Source organism: Phoenix dactylifera, chromosome 2, assembly GCF_051530095.1.
Source record: "Phoenix dactylifera cultivar Ajwa chromosome 2, Ajwa_hap1_PhDact_Kaust_v1.1, whole genome shotgun sequence".
Lineage (NCBI taxonomy): Eukaryota > Viridiplantae > Streptophyta > Magnoliopsida > Arecales > Arecaceae > Phoenix > Phoenix dactylifera.
In genome coordinates this window covers 37,969,648-37,975,209 of record NC_143191.1, presented here as the reverse complement: position 1 = coordinate 37,975,209, position 5,562 = coordinate 37,969,648, and the positions used below count along the sequence as shown (strand labels likewise).

General features: G+C 43.0%; 1 non-coding gene across 1 annotated transcript; it reads left to right on the top strand.

Annotated features, from left to right (window-relative positions):
- The first annotated feature begins 281 nt into the window (after positions 1-281).
- Positions 282-388, top strand: LOC120104303 (small nucleolar RNA R71). Its single transcript, XR_005506757.1, has one exon. It is a non-coding gene; the product is annotated as a small nucleolar RNA R71 (small nucleolar RNA).
- The last annotated feature ends 5,174 nt before the right edge of the window (positions 389-5,562 follow it).

The window sequence follows — 5,562 nt, the reverse complement described above, 5'->3', positions numbered from 1 at the left end:
CCATGGCTTCAATCTTCCTAGTCAGATTAGCAATTTTTACATTGACATCATTATCATCTTTAATAAGATATATTCCTCCTTTTGCATTAGGTGCTATTTTAGATTTTTCATTTTTATCTGTTGTATCCCAAGCTTGTGCATTTTCTGCTAAAAGATCAAAATAATCCCAGGCTTCATTTGGTTCCTTACTCATGAATTCACCATTACACATCATTTCTACAAATTGTCTCATATTGGAGGACAAACCATCATAAAAGAAACTAATGACCCTCCAAATTTCATATCCATGATGTGGGCAAGCAAGCAAAAGGTCCTTAAATCTTTTCCAACACTGAAAAAATGTTTCTCCATCTTTTTGTGCGAAGTTCATGATATTTCTTCTAAGTGTGTTTGTTTTATGTGTTGGGAAGAATTTCTTTAAAAATTCTCGTGTCATTTCTTGCTAGGTAGCTATGGTCCTAGGCCTTAAGGAGTGTAACCATAACTTAGCTTTTTTCTTTAAAGAAAAAGGAAATAACTTAAGCTTAACTACCTATTCAGTGACATCATTGAAATGAAGTGTTGAACACACTTCATCAAATTCTTTCAGATGCAAATAGGGACTTTCAGAATCAAGTCCGTGAAACTTTGGGAGTAATTGGATTATTCCTGGTTTCATGTCAAAAGCTCCCGCAGCAGTAGGAATAACCATACAGGATGGGGTACTGGTCCTAGTGGGTTGTAGATAATCACGAAGCGTTCTAATAGGTAAGTCATCTTGAAATTCATTATCTCCCTGATTACTACCATTATCTTCCATTTGATTATTTGAATTTTGAACAATTAAATTTTTATCTCTTGATTCAACTCGAAATAATCTATTCGTTTTATCTCTCTCCCACAATAGCATAAACTGAATTATTTATTTATTTATTATATATATATATATTGTTGTTGGTACAAGTACCACCTAAAGAGATATAAACAAACACCTTCAAAAATTTAATTAAAATTAAACATCCCCCAATAATTTCTAATGTTTTCCTAAAAATTCTAGACAGCTCCTAACTGGTTTGAAGAGGACACCTAAGCCTCCAATCCGGTCTAGTAACCTTAGTCGACCAGATAAGCTCCCAGGTAAATGGAGGGGTCATGATGCGTGTAGCAAATGTCCCACTTAAAATCCACTTTCCTCGAACAGAAACTGTCTCCCTTCAATCACTTAGAGGGACAAAGCTTGCCTAGACATCGACCGGGCCACAGAGCGAAATTGGTGCAACTTTCAGCGGTCTTCGTCCTATTGAGCTCGAATATCCTTAGGGGCCAACGTCTAGTTGATTTTAATTAGGCTTAGGATATTTATGCACTTGGATGATTTTTGGGCTAAGGACGAGTGATGAAATCCCGACCTTATCTTTTTAATGGGTTCAGCCCTTAGATTATTTTATGCAAATGCTTTATACTATATGCAACAATTAAGAAGATTTTTAACATTTTATGTCATGACATTAAATTGCATTTGAATAGTTGATCAAGCAAACTAGCTAATTTTTTTTTCTTTTTATTTATTTATTTATTTATTTTTTTATTATTTTAATTAATAATTTTTTTTTAATTTTTTTAACAAGAGTAAAATTCTAATCTAGGAAAAATAGGACTAGCATGAACAAAACAGGAAAATTAATTTAAATACTCACGACCGGAGTTCGTTCACTCTGGGAATCCAAAAATTTGATCGTGATCTTCCTCGTTACTGGTCCCGCTTTTTGTCGTCCTTGAATCTGTAAAGATTTGAAATTTCAGTCGTGTTAAAAATAAAAAAAAATTGAAGAACTAGAAATTAAAAATTGAAATTTGCAGCCTTGTTCTCGTTCGCACGTTGCAAATCCCCGGCAACGGCGCCAAAAACTTGCTATGATTTTAATCTTGCTCTTTTAAAAAGAAAAATTAAATATAGAATACCCCAAGTATAGGGTGTAGCAAAGTAATATTCTCGGTGAGTCCGAGATCGAATCCACAGAAATTTGATAGTGAACAAAAACTAAAGGCTAAATAATATTCAAATTGACAAAAATATAACTAAGGCATTAGGATTCAGCCTAGCACTTAATCATGCTTTTCTTAAAATCATCTATTAATCATAATAAAATAGATTTCTATTTTATGGGCAGCATTACAGTAATTCTATTTTAAACTACAGGGATTTCTAAGCATCTGTTATACCCGGAAAAAATAACAAATCAAAGAAAATATATAAGTTTGAAATAATTTCTATCAATCTATTGTACCATAAATCAAATCAAAAATATTAAAATCCAATTGATGATTAAAGAAAATACATGAAGAAAATGCTAGGCTTTTTCCTAGCCTTAGCTTAAAAAGATTTAGCTATCCATATGAGATGCAAGCAATTTTATAAAAGGGATTAGCATAGAATAAATAAATAAAACATAAATCCCTTTTTTTTTCTCCTCTTAAGAAAACAGAGTGCTCTGTTTTCTTTCCTTTTTTTTTCTTGTCACCTCCCGATGCTTCTCCTCCTTCTCTTGCCCGGCTGAGAAGATGGATCGGAAGAGGAGTTGAGATGCTTTGCTTGCTGGTTCCCTTGGCCTCCTCCTCCTTCGTCGCACGGCCTGCTGTCCTCTTCTCCTCTCTCCCTCGGCTGAGAAAAAATCGGAAGAAGGACTGCGGTTGTTTAGGAGACCTATAGTTTCCTTCTTCCGTCCCTCGCTCCGTGTCCTCCTCCCCCTCTTTGCTCCGTCCTCCCTCCCCTTTTATAGACACCTTAAGCTTGTTGAAGGTGTGGCTGGGAATACGGATCGGGGTCGCAGCTGAAACGCATGGATTTGAATGCAGAACCCGTGGCCTCCCTCGTTTGCTTGAGATGCGGGATGAAAGAAGTTGAATCGACTTTGGGAGATCGCAGAAGCTGGAATGCTACTGAGGCGGAATGCGGATGAGATGCTTTGGATTTCCCTCGCTGCCGTTGAGATGTTGAAACATAGACGAAACCATTGGAAAATTTAGAAGACTCCTCAGATGGCTGATGGGGAGAATGGAATGCGGCTGAAACGCGGACTGTTTGGCTTCGGATTCCCTCGCTGGATGCGGATGATATGCCACGATGCTTGGAAGATCCATGGTCGGTTGGGAAGATGAGATCTGTTTGTTGGAAGCCACGGACGATGGGATGAAGGAAACGTGGATGATCGTTGGGAAGCTCCTCACGGCCGCTGGCTCGAACGGATGGAATGTGGCGACGGTTGGGAAGCTGAGAAGAAGATGACTGTTGGGTTTGTTCCAAAACAGAGGAGATGGAATGTTGCCACGGATGGTTGGAAGACTTTGACGTTGGGAAGTTGCTGGGAAACGGATACTTGGTTTGAGAAGCAATTGAATTGCTTTGGGACTCTCGAGACGGCTCGGGGACACTTGAAGATGTTGGGAAATCACTTGCTTCAGCTCGTTGTCGTGGATACATGGGAATTTTAGGTTAGGAACTGTTGAGTCGCCTCATCACGGACACTGGAGAATTTGTTGAGCTCGGGCTGACAGGCATTGGGCTGAAACCCAGCATTATTGAATCTCTTGAATTACTTGCACTCAAACAATAATAAAACATTAATTAATTAATTTTATTAATAAAGATTAGCTATAATACTAATTAAGATAATATGAAAATTTCACTTTTGTACTCTCATCAGGAATCTGAAAAGCCAAGCTACTCCCAGCACCCGCCAAGATGACCTCGTCAAATACGTGACGCGACTACTTAACGAGTTCGCCCTCACCAACGACCACACACATGTGCGGGCCTATGCCCACCTACGTGGCCGTACTTCACCACACTACCGTGTCATGTCTCCATAACCGACCAACAACAGTCAGACGATACTTTGACTACTCCGGCTATACCCTGCCGTGATTGTCAACACCCTACCATTCTCAAGAACGGGCTGTACCGCACGTCACCAGCTAGCCTGAGCTACACGCCATCCGGCTCAGAGCCACGTCCCCTCATGATGAGGGCTGACAGTACCTCCGCCACCTGGGCCACTCCATCGAGACTATAAATAGCTCGGACAGAAAATTTTTAAGGGACGCTTGGCTGGACCAAATTTATCCCACTCTAACTTGATCGTCGGAGGGCCCTCACGAAACACCGGTGAGGCTTTGTGCATGTCCACGGCTGTCGCGTAGGAGGTAACTCCTGTCTTCTCTTTCCAGCCACCGACGGCTCCTTCGACTCCATTAGCATGGTCACCCTTGGGCCAAATTTGAACTACAACATTTTTGGCGCTAGAGAAAGGGACTGAGTCATGATCACAAGAATAATGAGCCAAGGGGCCCCAAACGCGTCGAGCAGCTGGGAATCAGCGCCCGACTGCTCTCTCAAAGTCCACCTCCTACATCGCACGCCCCTACAGACCAAACCTCTCAAATCTAGCCAGAGCAGTTTTACCTGCTCGCCCAATAAGTCCAAACCCTGGCCACGGTTATTCAAACCCTTCATCCTACCGTAGTTTCATCAACTACTGAACTTGACAGGAAGGTCGAGGAAATAGGGCAACATATCCAAATGCTTTGGGATCAGGTCGCAGAACTTCATGAGGAGTGTCATCGATTGAGGGGCAAGTCTCCTCGGAAGTCCGGGAGATATCTCTCCCACCAAAGTTTTGAGGAGTATACTCCTCTTATGTCTTCCCGGGCCGAAATCCTCACAGAAATTGAGGGCTCCGGCCACCTCCAATCTCCCTCGATTATGCGACCATCCAAGTCACGAAAGTGTTTAGACAAGTACTGCCGCTTCCATAAGGATCACGGCCACGACACAGAGGATTGCTATCAACTTCATGATAAGATCGAAGTAATCGTTCGCCAAGGCCATCTGAGCCGGTTCATGGGCGGGTCAACCAATAGAGTGGAGCTTGATAGGCAGATTTCGGGACCGTCTGACGGACCCGACGACGGACGCCGCAGTGCGAGCATTATCAATACCTCGCCTATGAGTCTCATGTTGATGCCGCCCTGGCCCCAAGGGGCCGAGAAGAGGCCACGCTCACCAGCCCGAGGTTGGTGATCCCAGATGTAAATTACTCCTCCAAGGAAGGACCTTAGCCTCCTTCAGGTCAGGGCTTTCTTCCTTAGACCGTAATCTAATGAAGTTATCTTTCGGAATTTTTCCAAGGCGTCTATGAAGTGTCCTAGGAAGCTCGGTGCTCATTTGATGTCCTGGCGGCTCGAGTTATGTGCCGACGACTTTATAAAGTCGCCCCTGGAGCTTGACTCGGGGCGCCCTGCAGGATTTAGCAAGAGCCCAAGGGTCTGGCAACTGCGGGTTTCATCTACAAAGTCATACCTTGAGCTCGGCTCGGGATGCCCTGCGGCGTCAACGGGGAACCAAGAAAGGACACCCCTCCTCTGCAGGAACCTACAAGCGGGCTCCGGATCTGAGTAGGGGGCATCTACAAAGTCATCCCTTGACCTCGGCTCCGCATGCGCTACAGCGTCAACGGAGAGCTGAGGAAGAGCACCCCCTCCGCAGAAACCTACAAGCAGGCCCCTGATCTGAGTGGGGGGCAA